The following is a 23,652-nucleotide window of genomic DNA, read 5'->3' on the forward strand; positions in this document are numbered from 1 at the left end:
ATTTTCCTCTGCTACCACGGAGCTTCCCCTCAAGTCTGTAAGTCAAAATAAACCCTTTTTCCCACACACACACAAAAAGTCTGTGGCCTTATAGATGAAGAAAAACTTTTAGTTAAAATAACTGATTAAAGATCTGCACGTGGATCAAGTGTATTTAGCCTATAATAACTAATCTTATGCCATGCTTCTGAAGAGTTCAAAATACCACCTTTGTGGAAGGGGTTCGATCCAGATCTCAAGTCAGCTCAGGTAAGAAATGCTACAATCAGCAGAGTAGGAGGTTCCTACTCAGTCTTCAGAGCCTAAGTCCCAGGCTCTACCAAACTGCACCCTGGCTGGAGGCCCATGCTGCTCAGAGCCCAAGCCAGTCCACTTACCATGGTCTCAGCCCAGCCATCCTACAACTGATGCCCTGTGTTTCACTCCCACAGGTCACTAATGAAAAAAAGGGAAGTGAGTGGAAGGGGAAACAAGGGAGAAGTGAACTAATAATAACTAATAAACTAATAATAAACATATGGGCACAGAAGTGTAGAATGGCCTAGTTATCGCTAAAAGTTTAGTCTGGATGGGTGCTTTAAAACATCAGTTCACTGCTTCCCACTGAGGTTAGAGCAAAATAACAAATGTTTTATATGTGCCGTCTTTCATGAAAGTGAAATATTTAGAAAAGCCTCCTATAAAACCAAGTTTCTTTCCTTTTAATAAAATGTTAAGCAAAATAGGTAGGGTTTCTTCCAAGGAGGATTAAGGAAGGATAAGCACAAATACTTTAAGTTAGATGCAAATTAAAACAAAAAATGGGTTGGAAGGATACAACATGGGCTCTGGGTTCAGTTCTGAGCTCAAAACCAACAAGAAAACTCTGTGCATGGCCAGTTCCCTATTTGTAATTATGAATTCAATAGTAAGATATGGATATTTCTAGCTGATATATTTTTTGCATGCACACAGCTAAAAAATAACACACGGTGGCCAGTTCTTAATTCCCCTTGCAGTTTAGGCAAAAGGAAAGAGCCAGGGAGGCAGAAGTCATTAGAAACAGCCTTCTCCCCTGATGGTGAGCCCAGAGATGGAATCTTTAGATCATCCATGAGTAATGCCTCACTGGAACTCTCAGATGGTATCAGAAGCCAGGTTAAGAGTAAGAAAGTGGCCAGGCGAGGTGACACGCACCTTTAATCCCAGCATTCCGGAGGCAGAGGTAGGAGGATCATTGTGACTTTGAGGTCACCCTGAGACTACATAGTGAATTCCAGGTCAGCCTGCGCTAGAGTGAGACTCTACCTCAAAAAACCAAACCAAACAAACAAAAAGAGTAAGAAAGTGGAGTGATGTGCTCAGATGGCACAGTACAAGACAGGCCACCGAAGAAGGGAATAGACAAAAACAATAAGGTTGGTGAGAGCTCATACTCAGTATGAAAGCAGTCATTTCCAAAAGGCAGAACACATCATAGCACCCAGCCTCTAAAGTACACTGAAAACTTCACCATATACATGAACATTAGCACAGCTAAGTTTAACTTTTACCTATCTGTTCACTCTGACCCTTGACTGTCTCATCTGTAAAATGGAGTCATATCTTCCTCTTAAGATGGTTGTGACCATCAAAAGGTACCTAGGTACAGTGGTGCTTTGAAATTTATAGGTAATGTAATCAGCACTAGTTACTGCACCTCTCTTGGTACTTGGCACCAGATATCTCCATTGCTTTCTTGCCACAGGCAGATAGGGAATCTCCCTCTGTTTTTCTTCTCCTGCACTTGGAGTTCCAACCTCCAAAAACCTCAAAGCCAGACTCTTGCCTGGAGGCCTGTCTCATGTTTGATCTCCTGACATCCCACAGAAATAAGTGAACCATGTGCTGGACTCCGCGCATCCATAGCCATGAGTCTTAGTCACTCTCCCATCTGACCACTCCCAGGTCAGTCTCCTCAAGGCCTGCTTCTTGTTTCCAATTCTTTCTTTTTGGTTCTCACATTACTATGAACAGCAAAGAGTTCAAAAATATCTGCTGATTGATAAAAGCTATAATAAGACATATTCAATACTGGTATTACACAAACTTTCCTAGAGGAGAGGTGAATAAACATTTGCTCTCCCTAGACAGGACACCAATCACAGACCAAAATAATGATGCCACCCAGGCCTAGCTGGCAAACCAATGTGTGCATTGGGTTACTTACAGGAACATGGTTGCTTACAGGAACAAGGGTAACTCCAAAGCAGCTACATCACCAAAGTCTCACCCCAGCATCAGTGACGACTTCCCCATAGCTGCAGAGACAGAAGTCTCCCTTCCACTAACCCTCCACCCTCCAGATACTATATCACCTCCTGAGGCCACGTGCAGCTGGGGAAGAATTACATACAGCTGGGAGGGAGGGAGGGAGGTACAGGAAGGAAGGCCAGACTCTCAGGTGAGAGTCTAATGACCTCTCCACCCCCTCCTAGGAGGGAAGGTTAACAGGCCTAATCTTGAAGGGCGCTTGTGAGTAGTCACAGCTGCTCTGATGAAGACGGTAATAATAGCTGTTATGTTCAGAGGAAAAGTGGTTCACACCAATTGGATTAAAAAAAAAAAAACACGAACAGACCTTAGGAGATTTTCCTTCCTTCCCTGATTCCCCATAGTGATCAGAGACTCAGAAGGATCAAAACTGAAATCTCAGAACCAAGAATCAATTTAATTTTACAGTCTCAAAATATGGAACCCCCCCCCCGCCAAATTCAACACACTGAAGCTATTTTGCTTGCACATGAGAAGGGTCAGCTGTGAAAATACAGTCCCTGGAAAAACCGTGACAGGGCAAACTGCAAAAACACCTCCAGGGACACTGCACTGCTGAGGTGAAATCAGCAGTGTGGCCCAGTGGTGTGAGGGTGCAGGGGCTCTCTGCTCTCTAGCCTTCAGACAGTCAGTCAGCTTCTACTTTCTTGCTCACAAGCTCCATCTACTTTTTTTTTTAATTATTTGAGAGAGAGAGAAGATGGGCACACCAGGGCCTCTAGCCATGCAAATGAACTCCAGACACAAAGGTGCATAGGGACTGAGGAATCCGTCCCAGGTGCTTAGGCTTTGCAAGCAAGCACCTTAACTGTTAAGCCATCTCTCCAGCCCCATAAATTCCATCTTGAAATGTCTCTGCAACTCAATAAAATGCATTAATCTACCTTATTAATTCAGAGGCAAACCAATAAACCCATTTCTCTTTAACATAACACAATTTGCTGTAAGCTCAAGTCTTAATTTTTTTTATCAAAAGGTTTACATTTATTTTTGGATCAACACATCTATGTAGATCAGATAGAAAGTAAAGTCAGATTCCAATTTAACATGCAGAAACCTCTGCAGTGCAGAATTATTGGCTCCACTTGGTAGAACCAATCATTGCCCATGATCTGGCATGAATAGCTATACCTGTGGGCAAATTCTTATAGATCCACCTTGATTCTCCTCCAGTATCTACCTGATATTGTTACCAGTTTTCATCTAAATCCATTGGGGAATGGGACAGTTTTGCTTTTGTTTCTTGGCAAGGAATTGCTTGATTCTGACAATCTTGTGAGCAAACATGACAAGGTATTAGCAAATGAAATGAACCATAATGGCATAGGAAATAAGAAGAGCTTAATAATGTTTTCATGTGGGTTTTTTTTTTTTTCCATTTCTTTTTCTTTTGAGACTAGGTATTACTCTGTAGTCCAAGCTGGCCTCTAACTCACAGCAATTCTACTGTCTCAGCCTCCTGGTTGCTGGGATTACAGTTGTGAGCCCTTATGTCCAGCTTCTGTATGACTTTGAAATGTGAAAATGGCCTTCATAGGACTTCCAAAGCTTCAGGCATTGGGGATCCATGAAAGAAGATGGGTCAGCAGCACTGCACCAAGGTGGCTGGCACTCAGGGGCACCATACTCCCAGAAGAATGCAACTGCTCCTCCAAAGAGGTGTGAGAGTAGAGAAATAGCAAGTAAACAGTGCTTCAAATCAGAAGAAACTACCAACTTGCCACCTTGCAGAGAAAGCATAACATACTGTGAAATGACTGGAAAATGAGACATGTGCATGGATGAGTGAGTGATCAGACCAGGTGGAAGGCAAGTGGGTCGACTTTTCTGTACGCTTGAGAATTTTCAAAGTAAAATAACTGACATGGGAGGGTGAGAAAATACTGAGGTAAAGAGGAAAAACTGAGACCTAGGCTGGGCTTTGGCTTTCCAACACACTTGTGTTTATCTGTAAAAGTAGGTAACAAAATGCTCTCATGTTCCCTGACCTCTTGGTCGGAGGCTGTAGCTGTCCCCTTCCAGAAAGCACCTTGATACTTGGCTGCTTGATACTTGGCTGGCTAGCCATAGTGCAAGTGCAAGATGGGATACTATGGGTTAGGGTGGGGATTAGACTAATGCTTTAAGGTATAACAAAGCCAGAAAAACCCAGAAAAGATAAACCAGGCATGGTGGTGCAACCCTTTAATCTCAGCACTTGGGAGGCAAAGGTAGGAGGATCACCATGAGTTTGAGGCCACTTGAGACTACATAATGAATTCCAGGTCAGAGAGAGAGAGAGGGGTGGGGGAGAGAGATGCGCATGCCACCTTGCGCGTCTGGCTTATGTGAGTACTGGGGAATTGAGCCTGGGTCCTTAAGCTTTGCAGACAAATGCCTTAACCGATAAGCCATCTCTCCAGCCCTCAAACATTCTTTTTTTGTTTATTTATTTGAGAGTGACAGACAGAAAAAGAGGGAAGGAGAGGGAGAGGGAGAGAGAATGAATATGCCAGGGCCTCTAGCCACTGCAAAGAAACTCCAGATGCATGTGGCTCCTTGTGCATCTGGCTTATGTGGGTCCTGGGGAATCGGGCCTCAAACCAGGGTCCTTAGGCTTCACAGGCAAGCGCTTAACCACTAAGCCATCCAGACCTTAAACATTTTTTTATACCTCACACATCCAAACAATTCACTTAAAGTGTGCATTTACATGGTTTTAGCATGTTCAGTTGCGTAACCATTATCACTAAGACCAGAACGTTCCATTACCTCAAAAAAGAAACTGAGCAAGCAGCCACTCTTCAGTCTCCAAAGCCACTCCAACTTTTGACTACAGGTTTAAAAGTTGTGGATATTTCAGAAAAATGATATCCTAGTATATAACCATTCATGACTGGCTTCCCCACACTGCAAATGCACATGAGTTCTTTCCTTTGTTTTTTTTTTTTACCCTAGCCGCAGGCTGGCCTCAGATTCATGGTGATCCTCTTACCTCTGCTTCTCAAGTGCTGGGATTAAAGGTGTATGCCATCACACCTGGCCTGAGTTCTTTTTTTTTTTATTGGGAAACACTTCACTACTACTCCAATGTATCCACACTTAATATTTTTATTTATTTGTGAGCAGTGGAAGAGGAGAGAGAATGAACGAACAAGAATGGGCACGTCAGGGCCTTTTGCTGTTGCAAATAAACTCCAGATGCATGCTCCACTTTTTTTTTTTTTTTTTTTTTTGGGTGCATCTATCTGCTTTCACATGGGTCCTGGGGATTGAACCTAGCTTTTGCAAGCAAGTGCCTTTAACCACTGAGCCATCATCCTAGCGTCTATTCACATTTTAATTATCAGTCCATGTATGTTGGGATTATTTTTACTTTTGTCTATAAGCCATACTGCTGCAAGCATTTGTGTGAGTTTCTATGCACATATCTATTTTCCTTTTCTTGTCTGTATACTTAGAAATAGATTTCTGGGTCATATGGTAATTATGCATTTAATTCTTTAAAGAATACCAAACTGTTCTCCAAACTGGCTGCAGAATTTCACATTCCCACTAGTTCTGGATGTGGAATACAATTTGTCTCCATCCTTGCCAACCCTTGTTATTGTTAATTTTAGCCATCTTATTAGGTATAACGTGTTATCATCTCTGTCTCCCTAGTGGCTGGTAAGGATGAGCATCTTTTCATGTGACTGCTGAACATTATATATCTTCTTTGGAGAAATGTCTATTTAAACTCATTACTTGAGCAATGCATCTTATCACTGAGTTATTCAATTCCCTAAAAAGCAATTCCAAATATATTGTATCTGATTTGTAGAAAGCTATTTTCTCCCATTCTGTAAGCAGTCCACCTCTACCCTACTCCCCACCTTTTTTTTTCCAGGTAGAGTCATGCTCTAGAATAGGCTGATGTAGAATTCACTATGTAGTCTCAGGGTGATCTCAAATTAACACTGTGATCCTCCTACCTCTGCCTCCCAACTGCTGGGATTAAAGCCATGTACCACCACTTGTTATTGAGACAAATTCTCTTTATATAGTCGAGGCCAGCCTCAAACTCAAACTCATAGCAATGCTCAATCTCTCGAGAGGTTTTTTTTTTTTTTTTTTTTTTTTTTGGTTCCTCGAGTTAGGGTCTCACTCTAGCTCAGGTTGACCTGGAATTCACTGTGTAGTCTCAGGGTGGACTCAAACTCATGGCGATCCTCCTATTTCTGCCTCCCAAGTGCTAGGATTAAAGGTGTGCGCCACCACACCCGGCTTCTCTAGAGTTTTAAAGCAAAAGGTTTTGCATTTTGATATAGCCCAATTTATCTGTATTTTTTGTCTTTTTAAAAACTTAATTGCTTATGACAACTGTGAAGAATAAGAAGTGTTCCCAATTTACAGAAGGTTGATGAATTAGGAAATGACCCAGAGTTTCACTCAGGGTCCCTGTACAGGGTCTTGCGGAGCACAATCCATGCCATTTGCTGAAGCTGGGATATAGTGTCTGACTTTCTGACCAGGCCATATACTGAGGGTTATCATGCATTGGGACTAGTTGTTTTTTTTTTTTTTTTTTTTTTTTTTAAAAAACATCAGGCATTTATGCAATCTTCCAAGGATTCTACCATTCCTCAATTCAGGGAGCCATGGAACCCATTTAGAAGCTGGTCTGAGGATCAGGGAGAGGCACGTTGTGAAACTCCTCAATTAAGGTCAGGGTATATAAAGTCCTGGGCACTGTGTATGGAGAATGTGGTGAGTTGTCGGGCTAAGTCACTGCAGGCTACATCTGTATCTGTCATGCTCACTCATCAGGATAAAGCATGAGCCATGTTCCTTTAACATGCCAGGTAGATCTGAATCGAAAAAGGTATCCAAAAACCTCCCTAACCAGGGTTATCTCTAAGATATGCAAAAGGCACTTTCATTCACCCTAAGATATTTAGTATTAAAAACTGACCAAACTGGTAGTTTCGGGCTAGAAAGGATTTCGTCTATGGTGTACTCCTCTCATTTAAACTGGGGAAATGGTGGTGTGTATCACATCAAAGTTATTTATCCTAGTGCACTCACCAAAACCCAAGCAGAACCGAGATCCGGATTTAAGGAGGACTTGATTCCTATGGTTCAAGGAGGCCTTGAGTCCCCTTTTCCTTTCTCAGCACTAGCTGCCATGTCTTTGCTTCTAGCATGTGTGACCTGACCCCTTCTCTCTGTATGTCCTCTGAGTAGATGACACCACTCATGCTCCTCCTTTGAAGGGTGGGGAACTCAGCCAGGCCTTCATTGTCTGTTCTTCAATTGGACCATCCCTAATGCCAACTTATGTGAACATCTCAAATCCCTGTAGATGACTCTGACAGCAAGTAAGAGGGACACATTTTATAAAGGGAGGTCTCAGTTGGATACTGCCAAGCTTCATTTCCAAAACCAGGCTCTGATTTCCAAGCTGAGAATGGAATGGCTTTGTGCCTGCAGTTTCGGCCTTGTCTCCCCTTACTCAGGAGAGAGGGCCAAGGCTGTGCCTTGAGAGATTGCTTCATAAGGAAAAATCAAGGCCAGGCATAGTCTCAGGATGGGCCAGCATAGGGTAGCAGGAAGTTAGCAGAGGATTCTGGGAAGTCAGACTGAGATGCATAAATAGGCTAAGTCCATTTTCAGAGTGAGCTCTCCACTGAGTGCTGACACAGGCTTTCCCACAGCTTCCACTGGCCTCCAAAAGCATATTTGTCATTGAAGTCTCTCGATGAAGCTGTACATAAATATCTGACTGCTGTTAAATACAAACTGAAAAAAAAATATTCCACAGGAACCAAATCAAAACCAGCTGTGAGGGCAAGGGGCCAAAAACTCAGGGTAAGTGCAAAAGGCCTGGCAGAAACACTTGTTAATTGTGTTATTGACTTTGCTGGATAGTAAATCGCTGCACCAATGAAGTCGTATCACACAATGGGAATGTTTTTCAGATGACTTTGCTGTTGAGAGCAAGGGCCTTCTCTAGAATTCAGAACTTTGCAGAGGACGAGTCAGAACCCGAATCTTCACCCAGGACATCATTCTTTCCAGTGATTATTATTAATCCACGTATCTGCAGATGGCGCATTCTGTTTCACCAAAACGTGGCACTACCACTGAGGCCATGTGCCGAGTGCTATGCTGCGGCTCCCACAGCACGACGAAGCAGCCAACGCTGCCCAGGCAGCTGAGCCACGGAATAAGGCAGCCTGATGTTAATCCTGGAATTGGGAAAATTGCTAATTTCCAGAAATAAGGATGAAGTATTTGAGCAAAGTTGGGTTATGGGGTTTGGGAATTTGAATTTCTCAATGAGGTACCAACATGGCTTTTGTTATGAGTTCTCGTGAATCAGTGTTTTCTCTTGAGTTAGAGCCTGAACATATCTCAGCATTTCTCAGAGCAGTGTTGAATACACAGTTGGAACAAAATAAAAACATGGAAATTGATACTCTATTCTTGGGATGAGAAATAATCCTAAGAGAATAAGTCACAGCAGATTTTATAAAATGTGGTTAAAACATTTGCATGTTTGATTTAGACTGAAACCATCAATTAAAAAAAATTAGAGAGCTCCTTAATAGAACCATGACTTGGACACTCTGTGGTTCATCAAATTTCAGACCATTTTCTGGGTTTGCAAACAGCAAAAAAGACAGACTTAGATGGACTATGGAGTCAGAACTGAGCTCCAACAGCCACCCCCATTTTCAGTTGAGTGGACCTCAAAAGTAAAGTGTGAAAAGCTCCTGTTTGTGGCAAGGTTTAAAAGTGTGGGAAGCCAAATGGGTATTTTCCTCCACGGTGCCTTCTGATGCTCCATGGGCAGGATGTGACTATTGTTTGGCAACCCGATGAGTTTCAGACAAAGAGTACGAGTGTCCATCCAAGGCCCCGTCTTTATGAGCTATGATATGAGCAAAACCAAATGGCATTTCTGTGGCAAATGTAATTTTTAGCCTGTAACTTGAGATAAACATGAATCTACTAGTCATATTTCACATTGAAGCTTTAAAATTGTATCCTATCTCTACAGCCTCTCGCTACACTAAACAGAGAAACATTGTTTTGTTTTGATTTTTGAGATCGTGTCTCATGTTTGCCAGGTTGGCCTCAACTGGCCATATAGTGAAGATGACCTTGAATTCCTGATCCTTTTGCCTCCACTTCCCAAGTGCTTGGGATTATAGGTGTGTGGCACCATGCCTGGCTATAAGTAAATGTATTGTGAATGTGTCCAATTCTGGGGTCTGAGCCACACGTGCTAGGTAAGTGCTTGACCACAGTCCCAGCTGTTTGATTTTGTCTTTGCATGTCTATGTGTGTGTGTGTTATGTGTGTCTGTGCAAGTATACATGCACATGTGTGAGCATGTGTGGAGGACAGAGGATAATGTCATATTACTTAGCTGCTCTCCATTTTTTAAATATTTATTTTATTTATTTATTGGAGAGTGACAAACAGAGAAAGAGGCAGAGAGAGAGAGAGGGAAAGAATGGGCACACCAGGGCCTCTTAGACATTGCAAAAAAATTCCAGATGCATGTGCCACCTTGTACATCTGGCTTACGTGGGTCCTGGGGAATTGAGCCTCAAAACAGGGTCCTTAGGCTTCACAGGCAAGTGCTTAACCACTAAGCCATCTCTCCAGCCCTCCACTTTATTTTCTTGAGTTAAGGTCTGTCACTGAAACTAGCACTCACTGACTCTGCTAGACTAGCTAACCTGAGAGCCTTAAGGACTGACTTGTCTCTGCCTCTTCAGCACTGAGAGTACAGGCTGGTGCCACCAGGCCTGGCTTTTATGTGGGTGTTAGGAACCTCAACCTAGGTCTGCATGCTTGCCCATTAAGTACTTTACTCATTGAACCATCTCCCCAGCCTACTATCTCATGTTTATTCTGCTTACACACGCACGCACGCATTTGTGCACTCACACATTTTTCAGTATTAAACTGATGAATGTTGCTGGCCTGTTAGCTCAGTCAGTTACAGTGTGGTGTTAATAATAAAATGATGTGGGCAACACAATGATTTTTTCTGTTATGAGGTCCTCTAGTGAATACTGTATTTCGGCTCTTCTCTTAAAATTCATATTTAGAGCTTTTAAGGGAAATAATGGCCTTTTCTAAGACAAAGGTTATAAATCTAATAAATGGAAAACATTCCCTGAAGAGCATCTCTGGCAGGAAATGACAGCTATGCTGTTTCCAGAAAGGGAGCTGAGAGCTCTAGGGCAGGTGTGCAAGGAAGGAAGTGTCCTCCACAGGTGGTTCTACTGCGGTGTTGGGGCTTGAACCTAGGGCCTCAGGAACACTAGGCAAGCACTCCATGACTGAGCTCCCCCAGATTTGTACAGCTTCAAACTTTGTATCAAGTGTACTATTTATCTTACAAAATTTGCTGTGCAACGCCAGTTAAACATCACTATCTGAGCCGGGCATGGTGGCGCACGCCTTTAATCCCAGCACTCGGGAGGCAGAGGTAGGAGGATTGCCATGAGTTCAAGGCCACCCTGAGATGACAGAGTTAATTCCAGGTCAGCCTGGACCAGAGTGAGACCCTACCTTGAAAAACCAAAAAAAAAAAAAAAAATCACTATCAAAGGATGTGTGCCTACCTATGCCAGATCTGATCTTTCATATGTTGAAATGAGAAAATTCAGAATTTTATGTCGAACTTGTTAGTTTTAAATATTGGCTTTCTTCTAAATTTAACATGTAGGGGCAGGGCAGAAAAGCCATAGCTGCAAGCCACAGCTGGCCCATCTCTAACCTATAATTTGGTGAGTGGCTTATGATTACAAAATTATCTACCTTAATGGGGGAATATCCAGTAAGAAGACTGGGCTTGTGGTTGAAATCATGCCCCTCACCTGCTCCTATTTAATCTTCTACGAGGGTTGAAACGTCTCCTTTACGTCCTAAGATGTGAGGCACGCCAGGCTCGTGAAGGACTCGCCTCACTACGCTAGCACCTGCTCTGCTGCACAGAGTAACGTACGATCAATTACATGCTGTCTTCCTTCTGGCCAGCTAAGCAGAAACATATAACTTATTTCTAGCTGAGTGGCAAAACTCCCTAAGATCCCTCATCAAATGACTGCAAGTCTATAAAGACTTTAGATTCTTCTCCGTTGCTGCATCACTAGAGACAGAGCAGAAGCCACGGTCAGTACAATGCTCTGAAGCCTGCCCAGGAACCCGTAACGTTTCTAAGAGAAGGTTTCAGTCTCTCTAAGTTTTGTGGAGAATGTCCTAGAATTGAAAGCAAGAGACTCCCTGGGGTTCTAATGACTGACCCATGGTGGAGGAATACACCTGATTCTTGTCCAGGCAAAGCAAGTTATAGAAGGACTGCTTTCAGCTTCAAGTCCAATACTATGGATGGATGATCCCACGTCCCTGGTATGTCTAAAAACCATAGACTAATATAATCTGCTCTAAACTCCAAAGAGTTCCACTCTGGTATTTCCATATGGTTTCTTACATACAGCCCTTGTTCCACCCCTCCAAACAGTAGCCCTTGCTCCGCTGGCTGGTCCAGGACTGGACCGAGTCACCCACCCACCGAGCACATGGCGCCTCCTCAATGGTGAGGATACACAACCCACAGTGGCTAGGAGTGCTGGCACCACAGCTCCGTGCCAGGCCTGCAGCACACAGGAAGACAAGGGTTTCCCTGTATATCCGAGGAAACACTTGGATGGCCACAATTCCCAATTCTTCAAAGGGGGAAAAGATGTTCATGAACAAGATGGTGATCTCACTTACTCTCAGTCACACACTTGAGAACTATACCTTTTGCCATGTAACCTGAACAGTGCTACCATCACACAAAGTATTCCGTTTTCCAAGAACAGTGAGATGTGGAGAAACAAAATGATGACTGGGGAAGCTATTCACAGCAGGATTCAGTGCCCAAGACTGAGAAAATTGTGAACCCAGCCAGTTCCATCCCTTTCCTTTTTCTTTCCCTTTCCCCTTTCCCTTTCCCTTTCCCCTTTTCTTTCCCTTTCCCCTTTTCTTTCCCTTTTTCTTTCCCTTTCCCCTTTTCTTTCCCTTTCCCTTTCCCTTTCTCTTTCCCTTCCCCTTTTCCTTCATTTTTTCTGAAGACATGGCCAAAGTCTACAGTTGTGATTGACTTGTATTTTGACAGAAGTACATTAGCTACAGCTCTCTAACAGCTGCATTAATACAGATCTTCAGCAAGAACAAGCAGTGCTGGGTATCAATAACCTATACTTTAATTAGCATGGATTCTGTGGACTGGGCACCTCTGGTCAGCCTCCTATGCACACAAGGCCCCAGCACTTGCTGAAGGGCCTTCCTTCTCTGAAAACCAGTAGGCTTAGTGATAGATATCTGCTCTCAGATAAAAAAGATCGACACCAATTGCTCTCTTCCTTTTTGTAAAGACAAGTGTCAAACTGGTTTAAAACATCAGTCCCCAGTACAGAAAGGCTGTTGTGTTCTTACCTCGGCTGCTTGGGTCTCCTGATGTAGCAGTGTAAGACCAGTCAAGTCTTCTAAGAAGGAATGTGAGGAATTGAACACCTTCTCAAGGAAATTAAATCCTTCCCGTTCATATTGATCAAGAACCTGTAGAACATTCATACTTTTAGAAAGAAGGCTACAGCTTTTACATGTATATTAAAGGTTTTGGTTTTTAGTAAGCTCTCTCGTGAAAATAAAATGAGAAAAAAAATATAGGGACAATTAGGGGAGTAGCTACTATTGTTGTCTGTCCAGTTCTTTTCCCCACCCCTGACAAACATTTACTGGGATCTTATTTACACAACAATGAAGACCAATAAGCCTACTGAGGAAACCCCTCGGGGAAGGGACCAGAGGAGAAGGAATATAAGACTATAACCTCTGTTTAAAAAAAAAAAAAAAAAAAAAAGCCGGGGTGTGGTGGTACATGCCTTTAATCCCAGCACTTGGGAGGCAGAGGTAGGAGGATTGTCATGAGTTCAAGGCCACCCTAAGACTACATAGTGAATTCCAGGTCAGCATGGGCTAGAGCGAGACCCTACCTCAAAAACCAAAAACCAAAACCAAACTGAGATGGGGGGGGGCAGGGAGGGGGGAGAGGGAGGGAGAGAGAGAAATGCAAACATTTTGGGGAAGGAGTTGACTGGAGAAGGACCTTGCTTTTCAAGGTTATGATTTATTCCATCCCTGAATTTTATGGCTGTGTCATGCACACATGGTATTAGTTTTGGAAGCATGAAAAATGCATGGAGTGGATCAAATAGTGCTCACATGGTTCCAGGAGCCACTGCTGAGATGCGGAATGAGGCAGGGCATGATGACTCTGATAGGCTGGAAGAGCCTTTGGAGGATGGACTGTGGCTTACAAGGAGACCTGAAGATGTTTTGAGTAGACCAGGACTGTGCAAGGACTACTATGGAGGTTGTTAGGTAGGGACAGAAGTTTTCCTTGGCTACTCAGCCCAGCTGGAGGAGTGGAACTGGCAAATCCGGAGCCAGCCAGTCACTGGACTTGACTGCAGAAGTTTGATCTTTGTTTGATGGTGGTTGAGTTTGCATTGTTCTAGTCTCTCCTTGCTATGCCTTATGCCAGTTGAAAATGTTTACTCTATGCCTTTATATGTTAAAAGTATATAACTTGTTTGACTTTACAGGAATCACAGATAAAAGACAATCTTAAGTCTTAGATGAGACTTGGGACTTTGGAACTATCTTAAGTTGGTAAAGACCATGGGGACCTTTGAAATTGGACTGAGTACAATTTACAATGTGTGATAGTTTTGAATCTATTTGGGGGCCAGAGGTGGAATGTGTTCATTTGAATAGATCGCTCCCAATATATTCAGTGTTTTATTATTTTGTAGTGTGGATTTGCAGCCACTTGGCTGGAGGAGGTATCACTGGGTGGAACTTAGGGTCCAGCTATAAGGTGTGGGGGTAGATTTGAAATTTCAATCTAAAGATATGCAAAGTATCTGAGTTCTTTTGTTTTTTGTCTTTTGGGTGTGTGCCTTCTCTCTGCTTGAACCTGTGAAAGTAGGCCAGCTTCTTCTGCCATTATAGAACTTCCCCTGGGTCTATAAGCTTTAATAAATACCCCTTCCTCCATTAAAAAAAAAAAAAAAAAGAATATAGGGCTGGAGAGATGGCTTAGCAGTTAAGGTGCTTGCCTACAAAGCCAAAGGACCCAGATTCGATTTCCCAGGAGCCACGTAAAGCCAGATGCACAAAGTGGTACATGTGTCTGGAGTTTGTCTGTAGTGCCTAGAGGCGCCCTGGTGTGCCCATTCTCTCTGCCTTTTCTCTCTCTCAAATAAATAAAAATAAATTAAAAAATTTTTTTAATATAAAAAGAGCCTCAGGAAGGGTAGAACTGTTCATAATGCTGTCTTCTAGATACAAAATGACCTTGTTATTCATGACTTCATAGTGTCTGGTACTTTCTACACAAGACTTGCATAGAGGTACTCTGCTGGTCTGGCTGTGAGACTAAAGGAGAGGGGTTGCTGTGTGAGCACTTGTCAAGAGTGTCAGAAAGAAATGTCCCAAGTTAGGAGATATGAACCCCTGCTCAGGTCAAAAGCACATTTGGGAAAAAAGTTGAGTAAAGATGGCCTTGGCCTAGGCTCTGACAAGTAAAGGTATGAGAGATTAGGTCAGAGGCTCAAGCATCTGTAAGGCTATAAGCACCACAGAGGGCCTGAAAACAGCCCAGGCCAGTAGGGAAAGAGCAGCAGGCTGGAAGGTCAGCCTGCACATTCAGTACAGTTGGAGAAGCCCAGTTCAGGCAAGGTCAGAGGCTGATTTGCATGAGAAATTAACTTGACAACTAAGTGCCTCAATGTAAAAAAAAAAGGGGGAAGAAGGCTGGGCAAGGTAGTACCTACAGTGGTAGGAAAATCACCATGAGTTTGAGGACAGCCTGAGACTACATAGTGAATTTCAGGTCAGCCTGGGTTAGAGTGAGACCCTACCTTGAGGGGAAAAAAAAAGGAGGGGAGGTGGGAGAGGGGAAGCATCTAATAAACAAGAGAACCTCCCTTCCCCCACCCCCGCCGTAAAGAGATTCTCTGCAGTCCAGAATGCTGCCTCAGGAAGAATGAGCATGAAAAGCAAATGAGAGTTTTCAGGATAACAAATGCTGTATAGTTAAGAATTATTTCTGAGTAATACTTTATGTTTGGCAGATAGTTCACACAAGAATGCAGGATGATACAGGAAAAAGAAAGTTTGAAATTGAACAAAAATTAGTGATCCCAGGCATGATACTTTATTGGATTGTAGTTAAAAAAAAAAATGTGTGTGTGCACACTTGCATGCATCATGTCAGAGTGTCTTGCAGTTGCAAAAAAAAAAAAAAAATCCCAGATGTACGTGCCACTTTTTGCACACTGGGAAATTGAATCCAGGCCTTCAGGCTTTGCAAGCAAGCATATTTATCCACTAAACCATCCATACACAGCCCTACAGACCCCATGGGAAACACTAACAACAAGGACCGAGAGAAGGAAAGGCCTCTCATGTAACCAGAGTGGAGAGGAAGCTTCATACTTAAGACTTGAGAGTTACTAATGTCAATGCTAAAAATGTGTTACAACTAAGTCTGCTGGAGCCTATTTGATCATGCCAGGGTTCCCAGCATTCCGTTCATGTGCAGTGGAAGTCAAGCTGTGTTACAGGAATAAGCAGCTTATAACAGGCATGAAATGTTCCCTCTATAACAGCTTAATCTTTTTCAAGGGCAAAATGTGTTGAAAACTCCAAAAAGAAAGCAACATACAAGAAAAGGGAAGGAGGGAAAGAGTGAAGGAGAAAGACTGTTAAAGTGCACTTAAGCAATAATGTCAATGTAAATGAAACATATCACACCTCTTATGTGAACTACATAACATGGCCCTTAACCGTGGACACATTAATCTTAGAAAGTCACAAGTTTCTGAGTTTCCTAAACAAAGAGGCAGTGATATTTTACTTTACTGTTTCGTTCAGCTAGGTTTTTGTTATTTGACACAAAGTGGTAGAATCTCTTCTTAACACACAACTTCCCTTCAGGAATATCACTGTACTCACTGAGACTTTAAAAATCTGTATATATTTGTGTGTGTGTGTGCACATGTGCTAGGTATGTATATATGGTGTGTATGCAATATGTATGTATGTGTGTATGCACTGTGTATGTATGTGCACTACATATGTTATTATGGTGTGTGTGTGTGTGTGTGTGTACAAGTGCACATGCAGGGCTCAGAGGACAATCTCAAGGTATTTGTTCTCTCCTGCAGTTGTTTGAAACCCTATCAAACATTGTGTCTTGTTTTGCCTGCAAGCTTCTAGATACTCCTGGCTCTGCCTCTCACTGCTGTAGGTGAACGGGGATTACAGACCAGTGTGCCTGTGGATGCTGGGGAGAACTGAACTTGGGCCAGCAGGCTTGCAAGCAAGCACCTTTAACCACTGAGCCATCTCTCTCAGCCCTTACTGAGACAGTCTGATGACTCCTTGTTCTTTGCTACATAAATACATAGTCTATAACTAGGTACTGAAACCCTTCCAACGTTCCCCCCCCCAATTTGGGGTAACTCTCATGAAAATGCACTTATACAGTCTCCTATCTCCTGATATTACAATGTAATGATTTTTCATTTCATGAGCAGCAAAAGGATTCACAGTTGTCTATTATTCTTAAATGCTGGCAGCAGGAAACACATACCCCATCTAAAACACAGCTCATATATTTTAATGGGGTGAACATGGGCTTTCTACCAACCTTGCTCAAAGCCTCTTGTTTAGATAGTATGCTTACTTGCTCTTGACTTAAAGACACAGATGTGTATGTATTTCTAAAACACTTAGTTGAGGTCACAGGGCAGAACACTGTTCCCCACATGGGAGTTACAGACATGGAAGACAGAATCATTACTAGAGCAGACAGCCTGAGGGAACTGGTGGGGGCCAATTGCTGGAGTCTTGGGTAGAAATCTAAGAGTTAAAATTTCTAGAAGGATCAAGTCCCAAAGCCTACACTTTTGTTCTCCCAGAACTCATCCATGTGCTCATAATAAATACTGGAGAGAAATCTGTTTCTGGCAGCAGAGGGGAAGAGGCACCACTGTGAGAAATATCATCTACCCACAGAAAAGGGAGCCTAACCTGGTGGGTTTTAGTCAGAACCTGACTTGGGGAAAGTCAAATTTCCAACTCTAACCCAGGCAGCCCTCATAAAGACAACACTATGGAGACTACAAGATAATGGTTAGGGGCAATGAGGATACTATACAGAACTATAGTAGTGAGCACAAGTCTGTATTATCTATCTGCCCAAACCCAGACACTTCACAACACTGAGTGAGCCCGACATAAACTATGGACTTCCAGCTAATGGTGTCTTTGTGTGGGTTCATCAACTGTAACAAATGTAGCATGAGGGGGGTATTCATGTGGGCCAGAGGTAAATGGGATATCTCTGCACCTTCCTAATTTTGCTGTGAACTTAACTCTGCTAAAATAATAAAGTGTTACTCATAGACAACCTAGGAGAAGCTTGCTGGATACCCCAAATATGAAAAGCACCAAGACTCGTGCTAAGACAATGCACAGAAGAATCCTCCACTGGGGACAGTGCCTCAGACCATCTGGTCAGGAGAAGCCTTGCTCCACACTGAGGCAAGCCTGTGGTTTCCCAGGACTGTTGCAAATGGCATCACTGCAGGAGGACTCTCCACACTGGGTAATGAGCTAGGTGTACTTCTGAAACCTCTTGGCCAGCTTCTGTCTCTTGGTCTTCCCATCATTGTATTAAAATCTATTTATTACAACAGGAACGAACCAACCCTGATTTCAAGAGCTGGGGATGCAGCTCAGTAGTAAGGCACTTACTTGCTTAGCATATGTAAGACCTTAGAGGTTCAATCCCATACCTGATTTCTGCAGCCCGTGCAATGCCTCCATCCTACCTTCATGCCGCCAGCACCCCCGTAGGTCCACCTTCTTGGAAAAGCCCTGGCTCCCTGTGGTCCTGTCCCAGACAGATTGCCTCTTTCCCCATCAGCACAGCCATTTTCCTTCCACTGAAGCTCAGCTCAAGCATCAACTCCTTCACGAAGGCTTCCCTAAGTAACTCCACCCTGTTATCTCTTCCTCTCTACATTCTCTGACCACACTCCCTACGGACTTACTAAAGGAGTTTTGTTGGAAACAATTTGCCTCACATCACTAGGAATCAGGAGTTGATGGCATTTCTGAATATCAATCAGATGGGCGCTAACTTTGTCGTGTTTCTGTACATGTGATAAGCAGCAGATAATGAATGAGAAAGCTTCATGGATGGAAGCATGCAGCTCTCATCCAAGTTTAGTCTACTGCTGTGAACTTATCTTACTGAACACAAGCAGAACTTATTTACAAGGCCAGATCTGAGTTTAAGGCATGCAATGTGTGTCTGGATCAGAGCACAGCCAAGATCACCACCAGTGGGTAGGGAATATGGGAGAGGTGACCCTCTTGTTCTTCCCTGATATCTCTAGACAGTGTATATTACCCTTCAGTGCCCCAATGTACATTAGGCATAAAGGTCATTTATAGGATATGGGAGGTTTCAAATAAACATCAACCACCTTGAAAATTGATCATGGAATAAAACCCCAACAGTTCAGTGTTTCCATTGAGTTTATTATGGTGTAATATACAAATGCATTAAAACGAGTCCACAGTACGTCTTCTACTGCTGTAAACCCAAGTCAGAATTTTCCTGCTGTGAACTGAGGAGGAAGGATTCTGAGGAGTGTGAGACAATATGCTACTGGGAGCAATCCTGAGCTCTGGGCTGAATACGTGTTAAGCTTCGCCTTCTGAGCCCAAGTGTGCAGCCTAGGGCAACGTCATGGATCTCCCCACTTAACTGAGATTCCGAATGATTTCAGGCCTTCAAGTACTGAAAAAGAATGGACTGCAGCAGCACAATGCATTTATTACTACTTTGAAAATCCAATCACTGTTGCTAAACAGAACTTAACAAGTACAGAAAACACATGATGAGCTGGGCGTGGTGACACATGCCTTTAATCCCAGCACTAGGGAGGGGAGAGGCAGGAGTTCAAGGCCACCCTGAGACTACATAGTTAATTCCAAGTCAGCATGAGCTAGAGACCCTACCTTGAAAAGCCAATAAATAAATAAATAAAATAAAGGAAATATATGATGACGACACGAAGGGTATCCCCAGGAACAGTGAAATAAAAACCTGTGGAAACTGCCGCATTTATCAGGAGAAAGGGAATAGTGGAAAGCCTGAGGGCTATTCAAGAAAAACAAACAAACAAGCAAACAAACAAAAAACAGCTTTGGTAGTCAGTGAACTTCATAGTATTTTAACTTTCCCTGGCCTAAGCTTGTTCACACTTTGGCTTCACAGGAGCTTTGAAAACCAATGACAACTATTTACAGTAAAAAAAAAAAAAAATGGTGTCTGGTAGTCCCTAAGGGGACAGTTTTGGGTAAGGGCTTCTATATAGTTCCACTTTTACGAAGCTGTACTCGGCTTGAGAACTCCCAGGAGGATCCCTCTCTCAGCTGTCCTCATCTGACCCGACTGAGAACTCGCCCAGTGGGAAAGCCTTGTTCCTGGAGCCAGTCCCTGGAAACTATCAGAAGCAATTAACATCATCTTCTCCTCAGGTGGTAGGCAGGTTAACAGTTGGAACAAGAATGGGCTAACTAAAAACATTAAGGAAAACATGGGAAACATCACAGGCAGCTTCAGAAAGCTCAACGTATTCTTGAGAATATGGTAGGCCAGGCACAGGCATGGTGCTAGAAGTGAGCTCAAAAGCACACCCAAGCTTAGCAAAGATCTGGCTAAGCTCACAGTGTAGCTGACGTGACCAACTGTGGCAGCAGGGGATAAAAAGGCAAGGCAGGATTACTAACTGCCTGCCTGAGCATGAAGGCACGCCCCAGTGTGCACAGGGCACCTTGGCAGGCCCAGGAGAGGGCATTTAAGGAGATCTCTGTCACTCCTGATCACAAAACTAACTGAGCAGAAAATGCAATGCCACACAAGACAAAGAATGCCGCCTAACTAACTGCGAGTTAGTTCAGAATGGTCAGTAAACAACAAACAGCAACAGCAAATAGAGAAATGATAAGCCATAGAGAGAAGAGAAAATCTAATTGTCAGAATGGCTACACTCTAGTATTTGAAAGGTTTAGTTGTCAAAAATTATTGACAGTCAAAGAAACAGGAAAGTAAGTCTCATATATACACCCGTGAATATTCATATGTACACACATATACAAACAAAGATATTTAGAGAGATGAACACCCGTCCCTGAAGAGCATCCAACCAAGCTGTTTTAAGTATGCTCGGAGTGAAAGGAAACTAGGTCAAGTAGAGGCAGGACAGAAAGACATGACAAGAGAAAGGAGTCGGGTTGAGGCCTTCCCTGAGCTGAGAAGCAAGAATCCCAGCACAATTAACATTTGCTTAAAGCAATAAAATGACATGCCTTAAACCCTTTGTTCAACCCTAATAGCTCCTGGTTTTACTTTATCAGATTATAATCCCATCTAAGGAACCTCCAGAACATTCTTTAATCTCCCTTATAAAAAAGAGAAACAGGCCAGATGTGGCTTGTGTGAGTTTGAGGTCAGCCTGGGACTACAGAGTGAGTGCCAGGTCAGCCTGGGCTAGAGTGAGACCTACCTAGAGAAAGAAATAAACCAAGTTTTTTAAAAAACTATTTTATTTATATGGAGGGGAAGAGGGAGGATGAGGCAGAGGGAGAGAGAGGATGGATGCACCAGGGCTTCCAGCCACTGCAAATGAACTCCAGACGCATGTGACTCCTTGTGCTTCTGGCTTATGTGGGTCCTGGGGAATTGAACTGGGGTCCTTAGGCTTTGCAGGCAAATACCTTAACTGCTAAGCCATTTCCCCAGCCTGAAATAAAGGGTTTCTTAGCAACCTTTTGAGATATAACTCGAGAGCCACCAAGATATCACACACATCTATCTGCCTGTCTTTCTATCTATCTGTCTATCTACATCTATATCTACAGAGAGAACATGCTAATGCTAAGTCACTTAATTGTAACTTTCTTAGAGTACTTGTATGAAAAACCTGATGGCTGGGGTTCAATTACCCAGTGCCCATGTAAAGCCAGATGCACAAAATGGCACATGTATCTGGAATTCATGTGCAGTGGCAAGAGGTCCTGGTATTCCCACATGCTCTCTTGCAAATAAATTAAAAAAAATTAATCTACATTAAAAATGTCTTAATAAACTGAATCTCCCTTGAGAAGTCCATAAACATACTTGGGTGTGTTTTATTTTCTTTCAGAGTGTCTTTCTCTTAGCCCTCATGCTTGAAGTCTATATTAAAATATCTTTAATACACTCCAACTCTGTTTCACACTGGCTGGTTATGAAATTCTTTTCTGTGTCACAGCCACACATTTGGGTTTTCCTGAGTAGAGTCCTTATTAAGGGGACTTTTCGGGCTGCTGAGGGCAACAGCGTGGAGCCAGGCTTCTGTCCCCTTATTGCTGACAAAGTAAACTTATGCATATGAGAATCATACTTTACCAAAATATAGAATAGCAATAAATATATAATTGAAAAATATAGAAGAGCAATTCTTTCTGATTAGAAAGAAAAAATAGACAAAATAGAAGTATAGTAACTGAAGTATACAACTGCTCAATGGCAAATTCTAGCAGGATAGAGAAGCAATCGGCAAACAGATCAATGGCAGGCTGTCAATAAAAGTTTTTTTTTTTTTTTTAAACCAACAACAAAAGACAGATTAATGGAATTTCCCAGTCTGAGGAGGAGGAAGGAAAAAAGAAAACTGAGCAGAGCTCAAGAAGGTGACTTACATGATAAATAGGCACATGCCCACGCCCAACGGACTGCTAGGACAAGGATCTCATGAATTGTGACTATGACACAGCCTAGCAGTTAAACACTACCTAGATGGATACACTCAGCAATGTCCCTCTCCTCATAGCACACCACACCACACCATACCCACTCATCTCAGGACTCCTAGAGGAGGCTTCTTCACCATGCATCATTTCCTGTTAGCTAACTAAGTACCAGGCCACTTCTGTTAGAATTGCTCACTATGCATCATTTCCTGTTAGCTAAGTAAGTACTAACTTTGCATTTGCAGTGGCCAGAGGCCTTGGTGTGACCATTTTCTCTCTTTGGTAAATAAAAATAAAACATTAAAAACTAAAAAACTTTACAAATGAATGCTCTGACAAGTCTTTTTAGACTTGTACTCTTCTAGGTGACAAATCTGAGGCGGGCATCTTTCAGTACGGAGGGAAGTCAAAACATGGCCGCATTCTGGAAACATGCACACATGAAGCCGCTTCAAGAACGCCTACAGCCAGAGCACTCAGAGCAGCTGTCTGTATCAGAGAGCCTGTGGAGCCTGAAGGCTTCTTCCAGAAACCCATGTTTGGGTGTCAGTGATGCCACTACTCATCAGAGAGCACTTTTCACCATCAGTGACATACACGATGCACAGGCTGTCTCTGTACCCCGGTAGCCGAGTTTGGCCTGAGCTCTGCTTACTCAGCAATATACTGTTGGTTATTTTGATTTTTCATTGGCATTCTCATTATTACTAACTAGTAATTTTCCTACTTAGGAATTAACATTTTAAATATCATCAATTAACACACCAAAGAAAGAACTGAGGAAGATGGGGTGCAGCAACCTCACAGGCCCAATACTAAGCCTGAAGGAGATCAGACACCAAGAAAAAGTACACACATGGGCTGGAAAGAGGGCTCAGAGGTTAAGGTGCTTACCTGCAAAGCCTAACAGCCTGCATTTGATTCCCCAGTACCCACATTAGCTAGACACACTAAGTCATGCATGTGTCTGGAGTTTGTTTGCAATGGCAGGAGGTCCTGGTGCACCATTTCTCTCTCTCTGCTTGCAAATAAATGAATTTAAAAAAAAAACTACATTTCTATACATTGGCACTGGTGGCACTCTACAAAGGTGTTTACATGAAAAAATACATTAAAGACTACCAAATTAAAACATGCTTCTTACTGTAACAAACTTACATAAAAGGTATCAAGGGACTTGGCTCAGCAAAAGGAGCTTACTTGAAAAGCATGCCAAGCTGGGCGTGGTGCCGCATGCCTTTAATCCCAGCACTCAGGAGGCAGAGGTAGGAGGATTGCTGTGAGTTCGAGGCCACCCTGAGTTAATTCCAGGGCTGGAGTGAGACCCTACCTCAAAAAACAAAAGCAAAAAAACCCAAACAACAACAAAAAAAGCATGCCAGCCTACATTCAATTCTCATAAATTCAGACCCACAAAGTGGCAAATGCGTCTAGAGTTTGTTTGCAGCA

General features: G+C 42.9%; 1 long non-coding RNA gene across 1 annotated transcript in view; it reads right to left on the reverse strand.

The window, feature by feature from the left end:
• LOC123454714 overlaps window positions 1–23,652 on the reverse strand; it is a 128,637-nt gene that overhangs the window by 85,032 nt on the left and 19,953 nt on the right. Inside the window, exon 2 of the long non-coding RNA XR_006633453.1 lies at window positions 12,757–12,879. This is a non-coding gene — a long non-coding RNA (uncharacterized LOC123454714). The remainder of the gene's footprint in view (window positions 1–12,756; window positions 12,880–23,652) is intronic.

Source organism: Jaculus jaculus, chromosome 14 (assembly GCF_020740685.1).
Source record: "Jaculus jaculus isolate mJacJac1 chromosome 14, mJacJac1.mat.Y.cur, whole genome shotgun sequence".
In the NCBI taxonomy this organism is placed as follows: Eukaryota; Metazoa; Chordata; class Mammalia; order Rodentia; family Dipodidae; genus Jaculus; species Jaculus jaculus.